Source organism: Mustela erminea, chromosome 6 (assembly GCF_009829155.1).
Source record: "Mustela erminea isolate mMusErm1 chromosome 6, mMusErm1.Pri, whole genome shotgun sequence".
Lineage (NCBI taxonomy): Eukaryota > Metazoa > Chordata > Mammalia > Carnivora > Mustelidae > Mustela > Mustela erminea.
In genome coordinates this window covers 135700431-135725211 of record NC_045619.1, presented here as the reverse complement: position 1 = coordinate 135725211, position 24781 = coordinate 135700431, and the positions used below count along the sequence as shown (strand labels likewise).

At 43.2% G+C, this 24781-nt stretch overlaps 1 protein-coding gene and 1 pseudogene across 1 annotated transcript in view; one reads left to right on the top strand and one right to left on the bottom strand.

Annotated features, from left to right (window-relative positions):
• CELF2 (CUGBP Elav-like family member 2) overlaps positions 1-24781 on the top strand; it is a 504997-nt gene that overhangs the window by 150739 nt on the left and 329477 nt on the right. The gene's annotated exons all lie outside the window — the stretch shown is intronic.
• LOC116593644 lies at positions 21385-22882 on the bottom strand (annotated as a pseudogene).

The following is a 24781-nucleotide window of genomic DNA, read 5'->3' as shown; positions in this document are numbered from 1 at the left end:
GACAGAGCTCCCCAGCTTTTCACTGGTCTTGGCATTTATGTCTCTTCAAAAGAGCTGCCAGTTCGTGGGTGAGACCTGGTTTGGAGGCCAAAACAGATCTACAAGTCCTTTACTCTCAAACTGACCGAGATTTCTGTAGTGTCGCCATCTCCCTCATCGGGATGGTGTCGTCTGCTGCGTCTTCATGCCAGGCCGCGGGGATGCTCACGGGGGACCACGTTAGAAGTGCTTCCTGTTGTTTGGGGGGGGGTGGTTCTGTGGGGTCCTGTTGGCATTGGCATTCCTGTTGTCTGTTTCTGAGGGGCGCGGGGACTTGGGGAATGTTCTGGAAGAGTTCCGCAGGCGGCGCTGAGGTAGACAGATTGGGTGTGAGTGATTCTTGAGCAATACGTAACCGAGCCTGGCTGAAAGCTGTACTTCGTCAAAGAAATGTTTAGACCAAAATAAGCACGGATCTGTCTCCTTGTGTGTCCATCTGTCTAGAGAGGAGGGCAGAGGGAGGGAACTGAACGGGTTTCAACAAGAAAGGAAAACTTGTTCAAGCTTGAGGGAGATGTTCCCCTGAAATCTGGGCTTGGCTTCTTCCCAGAGATAACGCTTCTCCCAGGCTCCGCGGCGGACTTCCCGGGGATCTATCCTCAGAAGGACTACGTGTACCAACTCATCTGTTTCTAGAATGAACCACATTTTGAAAGGGGGAGATAGCACCAACTGTGGAGCCAGGGAGATGGAAGTGAGAAAGCCAGCCATCTGCCCGAGCTATTTTGCCCTAGGCTGACTTGCTGCAGGGCACGTGCGGGGAACGCAGAGCCTCCTGGCAAGGCTGGGACCCAGGGCCTCGGGTTGGGAAAGCTGACGGCCCTGCCCTCCATGTTGAACTGTGTTCTCACTACTCTGCCTTTCCGATACATTAGAAAACACCCAAAGACTAGGGCCACATTATCACCGCTGTGTACCTACGTCCTGTGTTTGGATGGCATGACACAAACGAGGCCAACACATTTTTGTAGTCTCAGGAAGCTCCAGATTCAGTGTAATAATGCCGTGGACTGATGTCTGAGCCCTGCCCCCACCCACATTCATATGCTGAAGGCCTAGTTCCCAGGGAGATGTTATTAGGAGTTGGGGACTGTTAGAAAAGGTGATTACCTCATGAGTATAAAGCCCCCTGGAATAGGCTTAGGGCCCGTATCAGAAGAGAGATCTGAGAAAGATCATCTCTGTCCGCCATGGGAAGTTGGAACAAGAAGACGGCCATCTGCAAACCAGGAAGAATGTCCTCACCAAGAGGCGGAACCTTCTGGCATCTTCATATGAGACTTCCAGTCTCCAGAACCAGGAGAAATAATCGTTAGTTGCTTATACCACCTTGTCTTCGATAGTTTTGTTCCAGCAGACCCAAACAGACTAAGCCAGATATGTTTCATGGCACTTTACAGCTCTGACCTCCTGCAGATCTGTCATCAGCGTAGGTAGGCTTTCTTTATGGCCCGTCATGGTTTCTGTGCAGCATTTTACTTTCAGTGGCAGACTGTGATTATCGTCCTTAAATATTTCCTGAGCATTTAAAACACTTTGAGTTCTGCCCAAAAAAAAAAAAAAAAAAAAATGTTTTTTTTCTTTAAAAAGAAAATTGTTACATGCATTTTACAAGGGAGACTGATCAGCCTCCAGTTGGGTGCTCTGACAGGCGTGGGATGGCAAGAATGCTCTTGAATCTCCAGCCTGTGTTCTTCCGTCCGGTTCTAGAATCGAATATGTCATTTTCCCTCCTCGAGTCTTTCTGGCCCGTCTGCAGAAGGCGCTGTCATCACATAGGTATTGCCTGGGCTTTTCAAAGACAGAGAATGACCCATACCCCAGGGGCAAGTTACCTTATTTTCCTTTGTACAAAAATGTTTTTTCGCCTTCTGGATGAAAAAGCATGAGGTAGGTGAAAAGTGTTACAGCATTGAATTATCGTTTTCCTTTTCAATTAGCACCAGTAGCTGTCACCTTGGGTGACCCAAACTGAAGAAAGATTAGCAGCGGCATACTTTCATTCCCGCGCCGTGCTTATCAGCATACGCGGGAAGCTGTCAGGATTCCTGCTTCGGGCTCCAAAACTCTCCAGCTGCTCAGGACGGCTTTAAACTGCCATTCGGATTTTATAGCCAGGTAGTAAAGCTCCTAGAAGACCCTCCAGCCCGTGGCACCCTCCTCCTTGAGGATACTGGAGCTCTAGAAGCCAGGGACTTTACAACTGGAAAGTTTTCTGTTCTGTGTGCTCTAAGGATAATGGTGAACGGCTCTCTCCACTCCCACACATTGTTAATGGCCAAGGGTCTTTCTTTCCCCTAAATCTTTGCCATCCAAACCACAGGAAGCCAGCACTCTTTGAGACGCCGAACCAATGGACCGCCTTTCTGTGCAAAAAAAAAAAAAAAAAAATCCAACTGATCGGTATTCATGTTGCATCTCCTACCCACCCAGTAGAAACAATATACTGGGAAAGCTGGTTGTTAGAACGCTCTGTCAAATGGAAACCTCTGTTAATTGATAGAACCATGCTTCCCTGGGCTTAGTGAAAACTGAGGTTCGTAATGGTGACCTAGAGGCAGTGAAATACTCTGAAATGTCTGGATCATCAGAGAAAGACAAAAATGTGTTCCGTGTGTTTTAGTGTTGAGGTATTTTCTTATATTCCATATCTTGCAAATTGGTAATGCATACCTGGTATTTCTGATAATACTCTATTAAACAGTGTTTGATTTGACACAACATCCCACTTCTTAACCGAGCAGGGTGGGTAGCAAAGACTTCTTGTTATATCTGGCTGGTTGTTCTGCTCAAGGCAGAGTTAGGTCATTCTTATATTTTATAGCGAACCTAATAGGTATGAGAATCTTCCTCCTTTTTCTTCTTAATTGGGCATTAGCTTTATAGATTTAAATACGCTAGGCACATTTTAGAGGGAGGTATTGTAACCAGTTATGCCCCTAGCCAGACAACTCGCTCCTCCTCAATTTCCCAAAGTACAGCATTCTCTTTGGCTAATGGGATTAAAGAGAACAGAACAACGATGAGAATCTCACTGCTCTGATATCTCTACCTGTTTCTTTAGCACAGCCCCCAGCTGCTGAATGGACTTTGAATTCCAATATGATCCTTTTACAACTCATTTTTTTCTTTTTTTCTTTTGAGGCCTAAGGAAGGCCAAAGAGTTAATTGGGAATTATAAGGCTTCTGTTCTTTTCCCTAAAAAGAGAGAGAGAGAGAGACAGAGAGAAGAGGTAAGTTCTTTAAGTCGGTGAGGGGATTTGGAGTAGGGGATAATGATCTCAAGTTTTAAAGGAGACCCAAAGGAAAGCTGACCTCATTTTATTGGCAGAAGATTACACTGTGTATTTATAGTTTGGGATATTGACTTCCTGAAGAGAAAAACCAAAAATACAGTGTGAAATATTACCGTGTTGAAGGAGTGCGTGACATTCTCACGCAGGTAGATTTCTTCATTTGACTCATTAAACAACGTTGCCAGGGATACTGAAGATTTAGTTCAAAAAAAGAAAAGATGTTTGAAACTTTTCCCACATTATTTAATTTAGGCTTTTTCAGTTAATTTTTCATTGTCTTTCTTGGTATACTTTTTCTTTTTTTTTTTCCACCTCAGATTGTTTTTTTTTTTTTTCCCAATCCAAGTCCAGATGAAAGGTGAAAATCGAATCTAAAGTTAGAAAAGGCTCTTTCCTCTTTCCCACTTTTAACCCAAAAGCCCCACGGGAGCACATGGAGGTTTCAGAAGAAACAGAAAGGGGGTCTGGGTGTCAGTCCTCTAGCCCTGCCCTGTGTCCTTTGGCTTTCTGTAACAACATACAGATTTCAAAGAGCCCTTAGAACCACCACTTGTTCTAGGATATGACCATAATTCTGCCAAAAGAAGTTTTTGTGCTTGAGGTAACAGAGAAAATAGAGTATAACAAGGGTCTCTTTCTAACAACTATCGTGAGGGAATAGAGGCAAGAGGGAGATGATGGGAGAAAAGTCAGAAAAAAATTTAATATTTCTTTGAGGATCTCTGAAGGTCACCCAAACCCTTGGCTAATGCCAAGGTAGGTTCTGCTCTGTTGCGTGGCCTTCTGATCCCTGCATTCAAGTGTCATGTTTTAATGTAAAATACCATCTTGGTAAGTCAAATGGATTAACCTTCTAAGTAAATTCTGTTTTAGTCAACCCTGAAAAAGTATTTCCCTTCTGTTCCACGCTTAAGGTTATTGTCTTTAACCTTTGCCACGGAATGGGGTCTTTCACATTCCTCTCACATCAAGCCTTAGAGCTTTCCCTCAAAATTGGTCAAAAGTATGTGTACAAGCAACCCATGAAGCTAAAACCTAGAGATTTAAGTGAAGAATGGGACAAGAACATACACGGGCTGTTGCCTGATAGACTGAAATCTCTCTAGAGTTCCTCTATGGGTTCACATCTAATGAGAGGTTCACTGTATCCCACATTTGTTTGTAATGACCAGTTTCTACTTTGAAGGAAACTTTTAGTCACTTGGTTTATTGGACAATGGTAAGGTAACTCGTGAACTAGACTTAACTTACGACTTTTGGGGACGCATAGCAAACGTAAGTCAGGGTGGAAGTTACATGAATAGGGCAGCGGTGAGCATTTAGGCGAAGAAGGGGGCTCACCCTCCTGAGGTCGTCAGCTGATCATGTTGATCCCAGTGGAAGTGTAGCAGTGAGTCCTTAGCCATCCACGCTCTAGCCTGAAATTGCCTACTGACCCCTAGAGATGCCTCAGGATCAAAGCTGTTGAGTGCCCACCATATTCACAGTTGTCCAAAAAAAAAATTCAGAATGATGTTATCCTAGGCCAGAATCTAAATTCTAATACCATATACTCCCATTCAGCCTGAAAGGATAAATTTGAATCAAGAAGATATTAAACTAGATGGCTTCCTTGTGACACTTAAGGAAAAAGCATGACCGGTAAAAAAAAAAAAAAAAGCATGATGTTTGGATAGTATTTTGCAACTACTGGACAAATTTATAATTAAAATTTTTGAAAGCCATGGTATTCCTTTACCAGGGAAATTCGAAAATCATTTGGTGGTGGGGGAGAGGGGGAGTGCTCCCTTTTCCCCACCCTAACTTTGGTATTAAGGATAATTTGATAATGTCTATAAAAGTGCTTTATATTTATCGGAATCTAGTACTGAAGAAATTGAAGCTATTTGGATGGATGCTATCAGTGATTAAGGGGTAAACTGACCACTTTTAGAAGGTGATTTAACACTTTCAGACCTTTACGATGTCATTTAGTGTCTTGGAAAAGGTAATTTACTAAATGGTATGTTTGTAACTTGAAAGAATTAATGACCACCAAAAGTGAGCCAATCATTCCCTTTTTTTAGTTTTAGGATCAGATCTATAGAATTATATGTGAGGCCATCCACCTTTCAAAGGGATTTGATTTCATGTCATTTCAGCAACTTGGAAAAAAAATCTCTTGAGAGCAACAGAAAGCCTGGGGCTTTTGATTTGTCTGTTGCACATTTTCAGACACATCTACAGACAGAATGAGGAAATAGGGGGTTTTTGTTTTGGTTTTTGCTTTTAATTTTAAACTGCATGTGAACCTTCCCTTCTCACGTTGTCATTTTGGAATCAACACAATCATTAAGCCTTCTCAGAGAGAAGCGGAACCACTGTTTAAATCAAACAATAGTAATAATAACCGTAGTGAATATCCAACTTACACAGAACTTTTCAACTTTACAGAACGTTTTCCCATCCCACTGCCTCACAGTTGCAATTATGAATTAGCTATGAAGAGATTTTTTTTCTGGTCAATAAGAAAGGCTCTCAGCTGGGCATGAAAACCTCTCTCAGCTCTCACAGCATTCAAATACTGCCATGATTTGCTGAGAAAGGCTGTGGAGTCACTGTCTTTGAAGACAAAAAAAAAAAAAAAAAAAAGCACATTTAAAGACAAGATTAAATTTAGCCCTAACCCAATTCTTGGGGTCCAGGGGAAAGAAAGCTTTAGCCTCTTTTTTTCCCTCACTTACTAGAGGAATATCTGGCCATCAGTATTAATTATCAGTTTGTAAGGCAAATGCTGAATCATATTCAAATAGATATAGTCCAGCAATATGGTTCCCACCACTTGAATATCCTGCGGTACTGTTAAGTTTGTGCCCATTTGATGATGTATTGTCCTGTCAGCTATCTCTTGATTTCATGTGTGGGAGTTTCCCCAACTGGATTGAAAACTCTTTTAAAAGTCAAGACTCAGGACACCTAGATGGCTCAGTCTGTTGAGTGTCTGCCTCTTGATCTGGGCTCAGGTCATGATCCCAAGGTTGTGAGGTCAAGCCCCGTGCTGGGCTCCTCACTGAGCACGGAGTCTGCTTGTCCCCCTCCTCTTGCTCCTCCCCCTGCTCATGCTCTCCGTCTCTCTCTCTAATAAATAAAATCTTAGAAAAATAAAATAAAAGGCAAGACTCATTCTCAGAGCTGTTTCAGGGCTCTCTACAGGTATGATTACCTCTAGCGCCCTTAAAACCACATTCAGAACCCATGAGTGCTATAATCCCTGGCCTAAATGTGGTAGACTCATGAGGTCAATGGTTCCCAAACTTGAGCAGGGATCAGAATCATCTGGAGAGCTTGTTAAAACACAACTCTGGGCCCCACCCCCCGAGAGTCAGGTTTAGAAGGTGTCGAATGGGGCTGATAATTTGCATTTCTGATGACTCCCAGATCTTGCTGATGCTGCTGATCCCAAGGCCACATCCTGAGAATCACTGCATCCGATTAATGCTTAAAGTCTCCTTCAGATTCTATTTGCTGATATGTCAGATCTCTACCAATTTTTAATTGGAGTTTAAGAGCACAAAGCAACATCACTCATAGAAACAAATGTTGTTAAGTAACTAGCTTCTGAGCACGGAAGTTAAAGAAACCAAGCAGCGCTCCAAAAATACCATGAAAGAAAAATATCAGACCATGAAAGAATAGCTCAAACTGATAAATGAAAATAATTTTCTAAGCGAGGATGTATTCCACATCCTTAACATGGCTACTACTCAGCTTATGAATGGATCATATTCTGGGTTATTAATGTCTGTGGTTTGGATCTCGAAATGTGCTTTGCCATTGAAGAACTGTGATAAACAAGGGTAGCAAATGTCTCTCTAAGTCATAATTCAGCTGGAGATAGTTCTAATAATACCACGGGTTCTAAGACTGGGTTTCTCAGGGAGAAACCTTTGGGATTCAGAGTGGTACAAATCACCACCAACGAACAGACAGCAGAGCGTGGCGGGGAGGAGGTGGAAATTCTGTTTTGGGCACATGGTGGTTCCCTTGGCAGAGTGGGGTACGCTCCACCATGCCATATTGTGGGGCTACTGCCTCTTCCATGGCGGCTCCCTCAGATTCCATCCATCCTTCCCTTTCTGTCAGCCAGACAGTGATGTGGAAGAAGGGTGTGTCTTTCTGCCATGGCTGGTCACAGCAAAGCCCCATGGGGCTGAATGGTTCAGGGAGAGCTCCCCGTATGTGGCATAAACCACTGGGGATACTTCTGGTCTTCTTTCTCATAGCTTCTATCTTTCTTCTCAAGGGCCAGCAATGGACAAGCCTACTTAGAGATTTCAGTCACCATCATGGTGGCTCTGCCTTCTCTGTCAACTTCTTCCATAGGCTTCCCACTCTACCCTCAATCCTACTGTACCTTCAATCTTTCCTTGTTCCGATTTACGAAGAACTTAGAGCGGCTGATCGAGATGTTTCTTGGGACGCCCGCTCACTTGCTTTTTGGGGGAACTCTTGTAGTACCTGATGCTGAGCTGGTCTTCTCTGTTGAGAAAGGGAAGCATGTCTGGGAAGAGGGACTTGAGATCGGTAGACAGGACTGGGTGGCCAGAGACAGGACCAGGATAGCCACAAGGCATCATGAGTTAGCCTCAGCCCGGTAGCCCTGTGTCACCACTTAGACTGCCTTAGAAGCCAGCCCGAATCCCAGGTAACAGCAGGTTCTCTATCATTTGGGGCTAAAGGACTAGAAGAAAGTAATCATCATTGGCAAATCAGAAAGAAGAAGAAATTCCTCTAGCCACCTGATGAGTATTGTTTGAGGTGAGCTAGAACAGTTTTTCCGAGTTGGCCATTTGTGAACCAGGGAATTCCTGAGTAAGCACACACAGGCGTGCACACACTCGCAAAGACAGACACACACACGCACACGCATGCGTACACACACACACACACACACACATTGTAATGCCTACAAGGATTTCAGTGATTCCTGGTTCATTCTTTCCTATACCTGATTTCACATAGTCCGTATAGTACGAGTTCAGGTACTTTGAGAAACAAGCCCCAAGAAGGAAATAAATGTGTAAGGATTGTATGAAGAGAAATGTCTGTGAGAGAAAACAGGGCAGGAGCTGGAAGAGGCCAGGAGAGCGGCCAGAATGCAGCGCACGCCTGACCCTGAAGGAGGGGAAGGCTTTTTGGAAGCTCCCAAACCCAAGGACAGTCTGACGAAGATTCCACAAGGCTTCGGGAGTCCTTGTGTGAGAGCTGGCCTGTGTCGTCCAGAAAGAGGCTTGTCTCAAAATCCCTTCTGGGCCTAGGCAGTGGGGAGCAGTCCATGGGAAGCGTGACTTGGAGCCAAGGTGCTGATGGATCCGGAACTCAGCAACTGTGGTCCGTTATGCTTCTTGTAGCCGGAACGTTCCGAGAGGGGGGGGTGTCCTTCTGCATAGGCCAACAGCCAAAGCGTCTCAGGTAAATGTGAAAATTGGGCTTTGCAGTGGGAATGGTGCGATGGTATTTGTTACTCAAGTCAAGAAGAGGACAGAAAAGAAAAAGAAAAATGCTTCATTATCTTTAGTACTTAGAAAGCGGAGGGCACAGGTCACTAAAAATCCACCATGATCCGAAAGTTTTGCTTTAAGCCTGCGGGTTCAGCCTGTCTATCCCTCCTGACTGGTATTAAGACCCGGTTAGAGTAACAAAAAGAGCTGCCTTGGCCTTCCTGTCCTCTCGGTGCTCCATGAAGCAGCAAAAAAAAATGCCATAGCATCGTCAGCCGTAGGAGCGGGGGACAGGGGCGGGTGAGGGTTGGGGAGGGACATGGACGGAGGTGCTGGGAAAAGCACCAACTTAATCATTGCTGCCTAATAAGCAAGAATTGGCAGTGCATTTTTTTTTTTGTTAAGGATTGCTAAAACTTTCATTCTTTTGACCTAGAAAAAAATCTTGGCCTTTAAATGTGGAGCACCTAATTTTTCATTTTATAAATAATCTGTATTCCATTGCACTGGGTGGAATGCATAATGATATTTAGAATACCAGCTGCCACCTAGCGATGTTCTCAAAGTTAAATATACATATATACATAGATCATGCTGTATTTTAAACTATGTAAATAATTTGCTTTGTGTCTCTTCTGATGGCGAAATGGAGAAATGAGGAGTTATGATTTCCAAAACTCAACACGTACCGTATATTTTGTGCTGTTTGGGGTGGGGTGCCCAGGGAGCAGGAGTCTTTTAGATAATTTGCTGCTGCCTGTGCATTGTGTTCTAATTGTATCATACTCCGCTCTGTTCTTTTGGGCTGAAAATAATGTGTAACAAAAATGATACCATATCAATGGATTTTGCTTCAGAAGTGGTAAAAGACATTCAGGCATCGGTGTGGGACAGTTGCTTGATGTGCAGTATTTTCTTGGGAAGATTCCAGACTAAAGGTCTGGCCATTATGATCACTGATAAGAATTTCTTTTTGTGATGGTTGAAGAGATACCCTTCTAATGATTGGAGGTAAAATTCATAATGCGGTAATGACTCTAAGGTCTAAAAGACCTTCTTTTCTTGTTTGGAATGAGACTACTTTAACTGACTCTAATAATACAAACACGGGATTAACAAAGACCTTGATTTTTCTGAGAGGAAGAATGGATGTCTTGGGTTGGGACTATGATTGTACAGAAGTATCCAGGGGCTATTTCAGAACGTGGGACTTGGGCAAACCCCAAAAGGCATTAATTAAATTCCAGTAAGTCACAAGCGAGGGTGGGCATGAAGGGGAGACAGAAACAAGGAGGTGTCTGCGGACTGTGACTCACCAGGGCTTCCAGGATTTGAAGAAGGTGCATTTTCTTATGTGAAATGGAGACTTAGCCATTAAGTAGAGCAAATAATTGCCTGTAGATCACCCAGTCTGTCCCCCTAGTTTACATAGTAATGAGTAAACGACAAACATTCCCTGTTTTGCTACACATTCAAAAACTCATGCAGTATTGAATATGGACGCTGAGTCTCTCTGTCTCTTACAACACACACACACACACACACACACACACACACACACACTTGTAAGCACGCACGGTCATGTGTTCACTAACCCACTCTACAAAAAGGAAGAAACGGTCTCTATTTCCTTGCCACCGAAGACATATCAAATACAGACACATGCCCTATACCGCTGAAGTAACACGTGGTTACTTGAGGTCTGTATGGAAGGCTCCCCACAGAAATGGCAGTGTTGGTCCTCAGGTAAGTGAATTATCTGTAGCAATTAAAGATATGTACATTTAATGGTCCTGTTTTCAGTGGGATGTTAGCAGCGCCGGAGTCTTAGGTTACCAACTTGCCACTTGATTATTGTTTAAACACTAGTTCGGAATGAGGAACAACCTCCCCCAGCTACTGTGTAGACTAATGGTGAGGCCTCCTCAAGGAGCAGAGGGGGGCAGCCTTCTGATTTAAACTACACTTTTAGAATGGAATAATATCCATTTCTGTTATTACTTCTTTTTTATAATTTTGTTCGGTTTAGCCACTGTGTAGTACATCATTAGTTTTTGATGTAGTGTTCGATGATTCGTTAGTTACGTCACAGCACATACCCTTCTCAATACCCAACACCCTGTTCCCCCCTCCCCCGACTCTCCCCTCTGAATGTCCCCCCTCCTTCTCGTATGGTCCTCTGTGCCATTCCTTATGTTCTACACAAGAGTGAAACCATATGACCATTGTCCTTCTCTGCTTGGCTTAGTTCACTTAATATAATTCCCTCCAGTTCCATCCACGTCAGTGCAAATGGTAGGTAATGATCCTTTTCGATGGCTGAGTAATATTCCATTGTATATATGGACCACATCTTCTTTATCCACTCAACTGTTGAAGGGCGTCTCGGCTCCTCCCACAGTTTGGCTCTTGTGGACACTGCTGCTATGAATATTGAGGTGCATGTGCCCCTTCTTTTCACTACATCTATATCTTTAGGGTAATTATCTACTAGAGCAGTTGCTGGGTTGTTGTTCTTAACATCTTGAGGAACCTCCATACTGTTTTCCAGAGTGGCCGCACCAGCTTGCATTCCCACCAACAGTGTAAGAGGGTTCCCTTTTCTCCGCATCTTCGCCAATGTTTGTTGTTTCCTGTTTCGCTAATTTTTGCCATTCTAACTGCTGTAAGGTGGTATCTCATTGTGGTTTGATTTGTATTTCCCTGTTGGCCAGTGATGTTGAGCATTTTTGCATGTGTCTGTTGGCCATTGTATGTCTTTTTTGGAGAAGTGTCTGTTATTATTTCTTAACAGGGTGTTAGATAAAGAGTTGAAATGTTATAGAGGAAAACAGCTGAGAGGCTTCTGTTTATGCAATCTGCGCAGAGCAAAAAATGTTTTGCAGAAATGTCTTCTGAGTACGCCCAAGCCCACTTTCTCCAAAAGTTAGAGATAACTTAGTAAGTTCTTGCTTTGAATTGCACAGGCAAGAAAAGCCTTTTAAAATAATTGTTTTTAAGACGATTACCAAAAATACTGATTATTTCATACCTGTAAGGGGTAAACAGTAATCACCACGAACAACTCCCATCTCCTTGTCTAGAAAAAGATGTACTTCCAGCAAGGTGGAAAATATAACCTTGTTCAGATCTATCATACACTCCTCTTTCCAAATTCTGGTCTTGCATAAATTGCCTGACTGAACTCTTAGTTCCAGATTAGCAAAAAGAACGTGTAATTTTTTTTTTTTTTTTTTTTTTTACCCACAAGATTGTGGTTTGTTTTGGCTCAGCTTGTTTATTTATATTCTTCAACCCACTAAGAGTCAACTGTGTGTTTCTTTACTCCCATTTTTTAGTAGAAAATTTGGGTTGTGTGACTTCAGGTGTCGGGAATCAAATAATAAAATAGGGCCCCCCCGATAACAAATCAAGAGATGGATCGGCATGCCATTGTTAAGGACCCTGTAGTGAATTAGACATCTTCTTCCATGGAATCAGGGACATCCAACAGAAAGGCAATGAGCTAAGAATGAAGGGCCCTGGGATGCCAATCGCAGATGTTCTTTCTTGGGCACACTCCGTTCTTCAGGGTCTCCATATCCTTCTGGCATCTGTCCCTTTGGACTTGCTTGCATTTCGGGCATGGCTGTCTTCTCCACTTCTCTGCGGCTCCTTCCAGGCCCAGGTCAAAGGCTGCCTCTTGCAAGGAGCCCCGCCCAGTCTTTCCCGTCTGTCCTGAGCGCCTCGTTTTCTGTATTCTTGCGTCTGGCTACTTTATTTGTATGTGCAAACCCCACCATCCCTCTGCCATCTGCTTCCTATCTGCGTCCTCGGTGCCTTGTCCCCACACCTACCCCTTCTCCCCACTCTCTCAACCCACATATTTCTCTATCTCTCATTTTTCCTTGCAGCCTAGGAATGTGCACAAATCTCATCCATCCTTAAATGTCCTGTTGAAGCTACATGCTAGTCCCTATATCTTCTGTGTCTTGCCTTTCAAAGCCAAGGCTCTGGGGGAAAGTAAGCCACGTGCACTGTTTTCACATTCTACGTTCTTATTACTCAGTTCTTTGCTGCCTTACCTGTGTCCTTACTGCTTCGCCGACACTGCTCCGGGAAAGGGGATCGATGCCCTGCTAACTGTCAAAATGTAGCCCTTATCGAATACTTATATATTGGCTCTCTCTGTGTACTGAGGTCATGATTTCTTGCTTAGGGAAACTCACTCTAAGTTTTCCCAACGTGTGCTCCAGGGGACCTGAGTTTGGAAAGACGGGAATAGGTTTTATGTAAAAGGAAGAGTTCTGTGGTCAGATATTTTTAGAAAGCTCTCTCTATATAATCCTCTTTAAAGATTCATGCCACAAATTAGCAAGGCAGTTTTACTTTAATCTGTAAAGCTTATCTTACTATAAAACTAGGGATACCCTATGAGAAATGCTGCCCTTTAAACATGATTCCCCGTCACTGTTCTCTCCTGGTTCTCTGATTTCTAGAATTCTCCTCCTAATTCTCTTCTGTTTCTGTCTCTGCCTCTCTATCTCTTTTTCTCTTTTTTATTTCCCAGTGTTGACCCATTCTTCTTCTTTTTATATATTCTCTCCTTGGGTGAGCTCATCCTCTGTGGTTTCACGTGTCTCCTCAATATCAGTGATTCCCCGTCTGGGTCTCCACTTCTGAACTTCCCATGTACTGGAGACTCTAGGTCCAGTTTTCTAGCGTACATCTCCCCTGGATGATCTTCAAGAAATTCAGGTCTAACATGTCTCAAGTTGATGTGGTTATTTCCACTCCCACCCCCCGTTTTTGACCTGTTCTTGTTCCCGACTGGATGGTATGAAGTGGTAGCACCCATTGGATCAACCTTCCCAGAAAACCTGGGGCACAGCTGACTTTGCCTGCGGCTTCACTCCGGATTCAGTTATAACAGGATGGCCATGTGATGGAAGGCTGTGAAAGGAGGAAGGAGCATTTCCGTCCTCGCAAAGATGGCAGAACTCTAGGGAGATGACAAGACAGGACAGAAGACAACAGAACATGCTCCCAGACGGGGTGTGACTTCTGGGGCCCCAGCTCTCCAGGCCACGCCATCTGAGCAGAGTGCACATTCCACTGAGCATAAGAACTTTCGCCTGTGACATTTTTAAAGGCCATTACACCCTGGCAGCCGCCCACGCTGGGCTCTTCTAGAGACCGTGTCCGTAAGCCTGCCTACTCACCATGTGGATGAGGCGTGGTGTGAGTGGGACGATCCGTCACCAGCTCTTTCAAGACAGTCTTGATGTAGAATTATGACAGTTTGACTCAGGTCCCCTTCTTGAGTCCCCGGGTCCTGCTGTCTTCTTGGTTTGGGCTTTCCCTTTACAGCTCCATTTTTGGTGCCTTCGTACACTTTGTTGTTACTTTTTATGTCGACATGGGGCGGCTGTAGGGCAGTGTACGTAAATGGAACATCATGGACATGGGATCAGACACACCTGTGTTTAAATCCTATTCTCCTTTTTCAGCTCAGATAGCTTTGGACAGAGCATTTGGAAGTCTCTGTAAACCGGGTATAAAAATATCCACCTTAGAGGGGAGCCATGAAGATTCAACGAGGTAATTCCCATTAAGTGCCAAGCACGTAGTAGTCATTCAACAAATGGTGGTTAATATCACGTACCATGTTGGATTCGTCTTTGCTTCATGGACTAGATCTCCTTCCTCCATTCTTTCAACAGTACCGGAAGTTTACATATATAAATTATATAGTTCATAGATATTCTCATCCTAATTAAAAGTTTTGACACAATTTCCTCGCTAAGTGCTGGGAAGGTGTTACGAGACAGTAAGCCTGAAACTCAATATTTAGGTAAATAAAAAGTACAGGGTATTTGGAGTCTCCGTAAGATAAACCGGATTTGGGTTATAAAGCCTTATTTGAGTCTCTCACATGATAAAGATCTATGAAATGTAATTGATCAAACTCAAGGAGATGAGGAGTCATACAGACTCTTCTGGGATTTGAACTTAAGGTTTTAAACAGCCTAGGCATAGCAAACCTGAAGCTTAGTGCGTTAAGCTATGCCCGCTGGCTATTGGATTATAGGCAGCAATTTACTATTAGTGAAGGGAGAAGAAATTCTTGATCTATTGCTCCTTTCCCTAGTCCCACCTCTCGCCTATGGTAAGTAAATTAAAGAGACTATCTTAAAGAAACCTTCGGTCCTGCCTAGTCCAAGTCTCATGAACCGAGTAAAGTTGAGCTTCCGTTTTTACTGTAAAGGCAAAGTACATAGTGATTTTGCAGTGTTCTGACTCAAAAAAATTTATCTTCCCATGTCGGCCAGAACACTATTTAGATATTTATCTGAAAATGGGTGTTAGTCAGTTGTAATCAACAGTAGACAGTTGGTGGAGAAGAACACAGGCCATGTTTAGGGTTCCTGGATAGGAAAACATGTCGCAGAAAGCTCACACTCTCCTCTTGTCTCCTTGTGTGGCTTGGGACACTTTATTTCGATGGTTTATTTTTTTCCCCCATGAAAAAGATCCAGGGGTCAGAACTGGGAAGACCTAATTTCTAATGCCAGGTCCACAAACTGACCATTCAGTTTCTGTTTTCCTTCGTTGTCAGATGGGAACAACATCAGCCTCATGGAGCTCTTAGACTTGAATTTGTTACCGTGAGACAGTTTCGGAAGTGACCGAGAGCAATTGGATTATCGTTTTAAGCTGACATTCCCGCGTGCCTCCTAAACACCGAGCAGTACCATAAATGCATTTGCATAGAGAGTGGTAGGCAGGTCCCTTCACTGTTGCAGGTAAAGAAGAGCAGGCTGGGGTTTGGTGAGGGACACACCCAGGTGACACGGCTGCTAAGTTACTGAGCCCAGTCCTCTTCGGGCGGAGAGGGCGTGCTTCTCCCGAACATCACGGGCTTGCTGCAGGCGCTGGTTATGTCAGCATTTATCTCGGTGACGTGAACGTGTCTGATCTCATGTCAGGCTTGGTGATTCTTACCTGAAGCTCTTTTACCCCACTTCTTTCCCACGTCTTCAGTCTCAGGGAGGAAAACTCGACATCGCCTTTAATTTTGTTCCCTTTTACTTCTGCCCTCTTTCCTGGGCTCAGGCCCTGGTTCCGCTTTCTAGTCCTAGCTTCCTGACTGGTCCGATGACGTGAGGCACCTAGCGAGGCTTTGGGCGTCGCAGAGTGCTTGTGACTCTGAAGTTTTGACGATCACCAGTCTTACGGCTGACCTCGAAGCTCAGACCACAGCTGCGTATCCATTTCTATTGACTGTCATTTTCTCTCCGCCTTTTAGGATCTGAATTTCAGAGATGCCCCCTATTTTCCCTTGAGGGAACTCAAAATGCTGTTTATTTACAACCTTGGGTCCCTCTCTGGGTCACATCCTGTATGTCAGGCCTCATCATTTACAGAACATTTTTCAGGTAATTGTTCTTCTGCTGGCATAGCTCAACTGTCGTCTTTTCTGCTGTTCCCATCACTGAGTTATTTTTGACTACAGATTCCACCTACATATCTGTGTCCCGGAAAGATATTCTGGTACCTAGAAAGTTCCTGCTGGTTAATTTTCTTCTGTCAGGAGCATTGCCCGGATTTGGACCTACTCTTGACAGCTTCCCACGGGCAAACACCTGCAGAAGCCTGCCGGTCGCCACAGGTGGACTCCAGGACCTGCACGGGGTCTAACGCTCCTTTTGGAAGTCGAAGCGAGGATGAAAACTCCTCGGTTCTTCCTGGAGCTGTTGGGGGAAAAGTGAGGGGAACTTCAGCTCCCCACAAGTCATTTTGTTATTCAGAGGGAACAGCAGGAGCCCAGAACATCTGTTGTTTCCGAGGCGTTTACACAGACACTTAGCGATGCATCAGGTCCGATGGTGTTCGCGTGGTATTTCCAGATACTCTATCAGCAAGCGGTATTTTTAGTCTCCGGGGAATATTGTACATGGTAGACTCATCGTTGACATCTGGCTGGTTCGTATGCAGCCACAGAGATCTTTCAAAACAAAACTGTTGCAAAGGAGAGTTAAACCCAGAATGTCACTTGGGAATAAAATGTTCCCTTCTCTGACTGTCTTTCCTGGTGTGAAATGTACAAATTCTTAAAGATTAGGAGTTAGTCGATTTAGATCCTCCAAAGCACAGAAATGGAAAGAAAGCATTTTTCGGAATGTCATCCTCTTCTGAAATTATGGGGGAAAACTGTACAGTTCTTTTTTTTTTTTTTAAAGGAAAATAGAAGAATTTTGCACGTTGTCTTCCCTGGGTTTATTATGCAGGAACATCACTATCTGCTTGGCAGTCCGTTCACTGCTGTGTGCCCCGGAATTGGATTCAGGTCAAATTCTGCCTCCACCGCTTCATAGCTATATGGCCGTGAACATGATGTCTGACTCCTCGGGGCTCAGATGCTTTCCCCGTAACATGCGGATGTGGGCAGCCCCCATCTCCTCAGATTATTGTCAGGAATAAATGTCTTTCATTTATTAAAGAAGAGTTAAAAACCAGTGCCTAGTGCAGTGAATGTGTTCCCTAAATGTTGCCATTTTAGCGGCTATTTGGCTATTCCATGGGAATGAAAGTCTAAAGAAGGTATGAGGGTTTTTTTTTTCCCCTTTCAGAGAAAGGTGGTGCATTAGACGATTCTTTTTTGAAGTCGATCCTAGATTTACAAAAAATGTTTCTGTGAAATCATCATACTTGACTCATATCGAAATTACATGACTCAAAAATCAAAACAAAACAACTGCTCTCAAAACATTTCCAGACTTCCCAAGACACTGGTTGTACACCACTGTTCAGTTATTCAAAAACCAAATGTCTAATTTTAGCCTAATGCTTGGCAAAACCCAGCCCTGTCGTAGTTTAACAATTTCACTGCCGTCTTGCTGCTCTGATCAATTCAGTCTTGGGGGAAAAACAATCAAAGGTGACTCAGACAGGATTTGCTTCCTTTTAAAAAGCTATGTTAAAAAGTAGGTTAGCTCAAGATTTTCTGCTTCTATTTCTGTCTTTGTCGATGACCTCGATTGGTGGCAAATTAAGAAGGCAAGACCAGAAGCATCCCGGGTAGCACTTAGGTCTCTGCTGGGGTTTGTGTATTTTCAAGACATAAAGAGGTAGGAGCATGGCAGCTACGAGTTGACCAGCATCCAGAATAATTGAATCAGAACTCAAAATTGTACCCTACGTTCCAAGAATGCAGTAACGGCAATTTGGAATATTATAGTAGCTTATGAATGGGATACGAGAGCCACATCTACCAACTGTCTAGGAAGCAGGGGGCAGGAAGAAATTGGCCAGCCTCAACTTCTCCTGATTTTGTTGGAGGCTATCACGCCAAGCCTGCAAACTGAACAGGAAGAGAGGAGAAAAAGTTAGGAGCCTAGTAAGAGACAGTTGTAAAGCTGGTTTCCAAACAATATCAGGATTTCTGATGCCTGTGAAGAAACTTACAAAAATATTCAGGAGCAAGGAGAGTCGTATGGAAGCATATATCACGTCTTTTGAGAAGTTGGGAACCAGTTTGGGCTCCTCGGCAGGACCCAGCTGGTGTTTACCTCATAGTCCATTTCTAGGATTCGGATTTCTTATTTCAAAAACCCTAGAAACTGTATTCCAACTGTCAAGATCCAGTCTTCTGCCCTTGAAGATGTCTCTTCATTCTCTGGCCCCAGGTTTGGCCAGCATTTTCCGGGAGGACAGGTGACTGAAACACGGGAGCCTGAGAGCAAGAGAAGACCGAGGTGGAGTGTATTGGGGGTTCCCCCTGCACACCCTCCCTTGTTCTCTCGGTTCTAGGCATGTGTCTTCCATCTGGCCAGATGAGATGAGGCCCAGGAAGTCCCTGGTTTGCAGACTTCAAGTTGTAAATCCAAGAAGATGGGAGGGCATTGTGGGAGTTGCTTAAATAATCAGTAATGATAATGACAATTACAGTAAAAATCACATTGGATTATAACTCTACAATTTGCAGAGTGCTTCCGCTAGAGAGCAAATCAAACTTTATGATGCTTGTAGGAGCAGCACGACCTCAGAACATATTTGGCAAAGCTTGGGAATCGGGGGAAAATGGAATAATGACACTAATAAACTGAAGGAGGAAAATTCTATAATTGCAAAGGTTTGCATAACTATGTCTCCAGCCCCTTCTTGATAAAAAGAGATTTTCTCTGTTCCCAGGGTGGTTTGAAGAAAGCCAATGGACATTCTATAATGAGAGAATGTTGACAGCCCATGTAGAGACAAAAACAAAAGGTGATAAAGAAGACAGTGTCAAGTCAACACGAGGCAAAAACCAGGACTCTAGGCCCCATAATTCAGTTAAAAGACATCTGACTCCCCCCACCCCTGATAAATTGCTAAAAACAGAGGAAAGAGATTAAAAAAAAATTCAAGGAGAACAAGAAAGAGAAATTGCAGTCGCTTCAAATGTGAGAGAGAGTAACAACAGAGGAGCCATCACAGATCACACTTGACCGCTTTTTAGTACAATACGGTTTTGTTAACCGCGGACACAGCGTTGCATGGCAGAACTCTAGAAGTTATTCCTCTTGCATAACTGAAACTTTATGCCCTTTGATTAGCAATTAGCCAAGTCCTCCTCTCCCTCAACCCCTCCCGCCCCACGGTCCTTGGCAACCGCCTTTCCGCTCTCTCTTATGTGTTTGACTCTTTTAGAAAACTCAAGTCAAGGAAACCATGCTGTGTCTGTCCTGTGAGTGGTTTATGTTACTTAACATTAGGTCCTCAAAGTTCATCCATGTTGTCAAATACCGCAGGGTTCTCTTTTTGAGGGTTAGTAATATCCCATTGTGTGCATGTGTGTATGTATGTGTGTGTGAATATATGCGTGTATGTGTATATCCGTGTGTGTATATATGTGTGTGCGTATACATGCATGTGTATACACATTTTTTCTATCCACTCATCCATCAGGGGACACCTTGGTCGTTTTCACATCTTGGCTATTTGAATAATGTTGCTGTGAACTTGAAAGGGCACATGGCATTATAAAAACCTGATTTCAGTTCTTTCGGAATATGTACACAGAAGGGGGATAGCTAGATCATATAGTGGTTTTATTTCTAATTTTTTTGAGGAACCTCCTTATTGTTTTCCATAGCAGCTGTGCCTTTTGTCTTCTGACCTCTTGTGTACAAGGGTCTCTGGCTTTTCTACATCCTTGCCATCCCTTGCTGTCTTTTTTTAAATATTGAACAGCCACCCTAAAAATTGTGAGTGATAGCTCATTGTGGTTTTGACTTGCATTTCTCTGAGACTAATGTCATGGAGCGTCTTTTCAGTACCTGGTTGCCATCTGTATGTCATCTTTGGAGAAATGCCTATTCATGTCGTTAGCCCATTTTTAAATCTAGTTGTTAGTTTTTTTGCTGTTGAGTTATAGGAGTTGTTTTGGTTTTTTGTTTCTTTGCTTTGTTTTGTTTTGTTTTTTGAGAAAGAGAGAGTGAGCGGGGTGAAGGGGCAGGAGGAGAGGGAGAAAGAGAATCTTAAGCAGGTTCCATGCCTAGTACAGAGCCTAGGGTGGGCCTTGATCTCATGACCATGAGATCATGACCTGAGCTGAAATCAAGAGTTGGACACAAGCAACTGAGCCACCCAGGCACCCCAAGTTGTAGGAGTTTTTGATATATTTTGGAAATTAGCTCCTTCTCAGATAATCTGATTTGCAAATATTTTCTCAGGTCCCATAGGTTGCTTTTTCACTCTGTGGTTTCCTTGGCTACATGGAAGTTTTTGGACCTTTGTCTTATACCACACACCCAAATCAATAATTCAAAATGGATTAAAAACTTAAACATAGGACCTTAAGTGATAAAACTTCTAGAAGAAAAGAGGGGGAAAGTGGGGGACATTGTGACATCAGTCTTAGCAATGATTTCATGGATGTGACACCAAAAGCACAGGCCACAAATGGAAAAACAAACATGTAGGATGTTGTCAAGTGTTGGTTGTATTTTATTTTCTACCATTTCCAGTGTTTATGCCAGTGCTCTATTTGTTATGCCCTCGAGTTTCTCTTCCCAAATCATAGAGTTTTATCTTTACAGATGGCCCTGTTTATTTAAAAGAAGCTGTGCCATTTTCTCTCTTCCCTCCCAAAATGGTATCCATCTTATTTTACCAAGAATATTATCTTCAAAGACCTTCTTGGCTCCGAGGCTCTGGTACATCTCTATTTTCACTGTGTCCTACAAAGCCCACATTCTCCACAGCCCAGCTCTCTCCCTTACCATGCTGTACTCAGCAAATCTGCTCAGCTGTGCGGGCTGTCTTACTGGTTCTCAGCAACACCAGCAGGATCCTGCCTCAGCAGCCTGCACTTGCCCTTTCCTTGACTGGAATGCTTTTCTGATGGCTCATGTGCTCTCCTTTCTCGCTCTCTCTCTTACACACTTGTTATTTGAGTCTGGTCTGATATCACCCCCTCAAAAAGGTCTTCTCTACTGCCTCAAACCAATACAACTTTTATTGCATCTTGAAGATATCACAAATAGGTCTGAAAAATCATCCGGCATCTTGCTATTTCTGTAGCTGGACAACTTAGACTTTATTCATTAGCTTACGGAACTCTTCCTTCTTTCAGAAGCATAGATACCACCCCCAAATTTTCTGATATCCTTGCTTTTTAACTCAGGGGCTTGCTAAATCAAAGCAGCTAAGTGTGTTACAAGTTCAGTGTCATTTCCTTCAAGATTTAACTCATCTTTCTGGGCTTGAGATACTGAACAAGCAACACCTGGTCTCATCCAAACCCTGGGATGTGGTTTTCCACCAGGAAATTTCATATTTCAGCAGGAGAATATTCTCCCAAATAACACTGTTGAGGGGGAAGCAAGTGTACACAGACCTCATCTTGTAACCGAAGTCCAGGGCAACACCAGTGAGCATGGTCTGTACGTGACTACAGATAGTGCAAATAGAAGCAAGTTCTTTTCTATTTCCCCACTATTTGTGAACTCAGAGCCTCTTCTTTTTCTTTCCAAGAAGACTGAACTCCACACTGATGTGATTGAAGTCCCTCTGCAGGGTTCCTCTGGGGCCCTTCACAATAACAATGCATCCCTTCAGAGCGATGTCGACATTTCCTGGAATGTCTATGGTCCGCTTGCCGAGATGGTCTTCCTTCCCGCAGTAGATGAGCAAAAGGCAGAAAGGCCTTCTTCACCAGCATATATAAAATATCCCTTAACCCACCCTACCTCCTTCTCGTCACCTTTGCTCTCCTTTACTTTTTTTTTAAGTTTTAATTCCGTTATTCAGTACTTGTCCTGGGATCATGTATTCATTTGCACATATCTACACATAGGTTTTTACACCAAAGGACAAAATCCTGAACTACTAGCCTATGAGGGCTCTGGGTTAGTGGCCCACGGCATATCAACTGAATTCCCAGAGCTGGTGTATATTAGCTGCCCAGTAATACTATTAAATGAATGAATGTTCCCTACTGATCTCATTCCTTTCTTCTCATTTGGATCCCACTTTATTATACAGACTTCTAGAAAATACCTGTAATCAAACATCTTTTCTCTTAAGTCAGTGCAGATGTTAGAACAATGTGGTTTGTTGAAAGGCTAAGGGTGCGGGGAATGAACTCACTCAACTGTACTCACCTGTCAAAGCATTTATTGGCTTTTACCACTCACTTAGCAGTACCCTCCTACTACATTTTGAGAGCACTAAAAAGTAATAGCCAGAAGAAGGAGGATACTTGTGGTCTGATAGATTGATGCTTGGACAATCTGCAACTAGAGCCATTTGCACAGGTTAATAAGTACCGCACAGGTTGGCATCTATATGTGTAACACCCTGCGTTGCTACACCTGTTTTATAAATAACAAAGATATATACGTCATCGTCTGGTGCCCAAGCGTGCATTCTTTTCACTGAGACTCTTAGGAAACATAAGTGTTTTGAACAGTGCTGGTTATAGCTACTCCCCTTTCTAGGGCTTCACTAATTCTATTACATTTTGCACTCACCTTTTCCTGCCGAGATATTACAGTAATAATAATACCTAAAGTTTTTGTGCACTTTCTTCGTGTGAGGCATCGTGCCAAACCCTGTTCGTGCATTTCCTCATTTAATCCTCTCTACTCTATTGAGCAGGTAAAATTATATTATTCTCATCTTAGGACTGAGAAAACTGAGACTTTACAACAGCCACATAGTTACTCAGAATTTCAACCTTGGTCTCTCACATTTCTAAGCTTCTGCTCCTTACTCCTCCGTAGACCACCTCCTCTACTTCCTGGCACCCCAGCCCTTGAAATTATGCACTCTTGGACACACAGAAATCATAGGTTGAGGTGTAGGATGACCCCAAACCCTTCAAAAGCATGCCCCTCTTGTTCTATTTCTCAAGTGACAAAACCAGCTTCCCGATTAATAGGAAATGAACCTTTAGCTGCAATAGAAATGTATGAACTTGGATGTCCTGGGGGCACACTTCATCTAGGTTAATCTAGAAACATCTAGGTGCCTTGAAGAAAGGGTAGAATAGAACCCAGTCCCGCCAGGCTAGAGGCCTAAGAGAAAGGAGGGGAGGTCAGAATGAGGAACAGTGATGCCAGGAAGGAGCTCCTCATTGAATCAGAGAATGTTAAGAAAGTATATCTCACACCTTCCTATCGCCTTGTACTTTCAGCTCTGGTGTGAAGGAAGGAAGTTGGTTCCGTCTCCAGACTAGATTTCATTTTATGACCTGAGGCATATTCAGTCAGGCAACTGGAGTATTACATCTCCCCTGCAGCTATTTTAAAGCTAATTAATGTATCAAGCACTTTCCAGTTTTTCCATTCTTATTCGTAACTACCCCAAACCTTCAATTTCTAAAATGATTTTGCTTTTGAAGTGACTTTCATTTCTCAGGATCTACTAGAGCTTTCTTCTCGATTTTTTTCACATTGGAAATTTTATGGGAACACCATGCTTCTATATTTATGCATTTAAATTGTCAGAAAGTATGTTGTCAGGATTACATGCTAAAGAAGTCCCTTACCCCAGCAGTTCTGCTCTGTGAATGGGGCTGTTAACCCTTCACTGACTTGAAGGCCGCATCTTTTTTTTTTTTTAAAGATTTTATTTATTTGACAGACAGAGATCACAAGTAGATGGAGAGGCAGGCAGAGAGAGAGAGAGAGAGAGAAGCAGGCTCCCTGCTGAGCAGAGAGCCTGATGCGGGACTCGATCCCAGGACCCTGAGATCATGACCTGAGCCGAAGGCAGCGGCTTAACACACTGAGCCACCCCGGTGCCCCTGAAGGCTGCATCTTAACCTGGCAGGTTGGCTGGGGTACTAATTTTCTCTAGTTTTCCAGAAGATAACTTCAGAGACATGGGCTCATACAAGATGAAAATATTAAATAAAACTAGTGAAACACTTGAATGATGTACTTTAAACATTTTTACTTAAATACCCCATATCCCTATATAGCATTATATATACACATCATAGTGAAATAAACCAAGGGTGTTTGGGGGAGGGTCTTCATAAGTAACCTGTACCCAAGTTGACAAATCTTCCCTTACCTCACAGCTTTCTTGGTTGGCCTGAAGAGCAAATACATATATAGTGCAGCTCTTCCCCTGCACTCGGAAATTCGATCTACGATTTTTATTGTCCATAAAGGCCCAATGCTCTGCTAGGCGCTATTGAAGATATATATGTGTGTATATATATAAATATATTCATATTTTTTAAATGTAGGTTTTGAACCTTGCCCTCAATGATTTAAAAACCAGGCTTTCAATTTGCATGTACCCTCTGCATTCAGTTATTGAACTACGGAGTGGCGCATGAAGTCTCATCTCTGTGAGTTTGCTGATTTTTTTTAAGACCTCAGGGATGGAGAGATCATAAGTAGCAATAACACTTATGAAGTGTCTATTACGTGACAGGTCCTTGACATCTATTCGGTTATTTTATCTTTGCAACATGCAAGTAAGTTT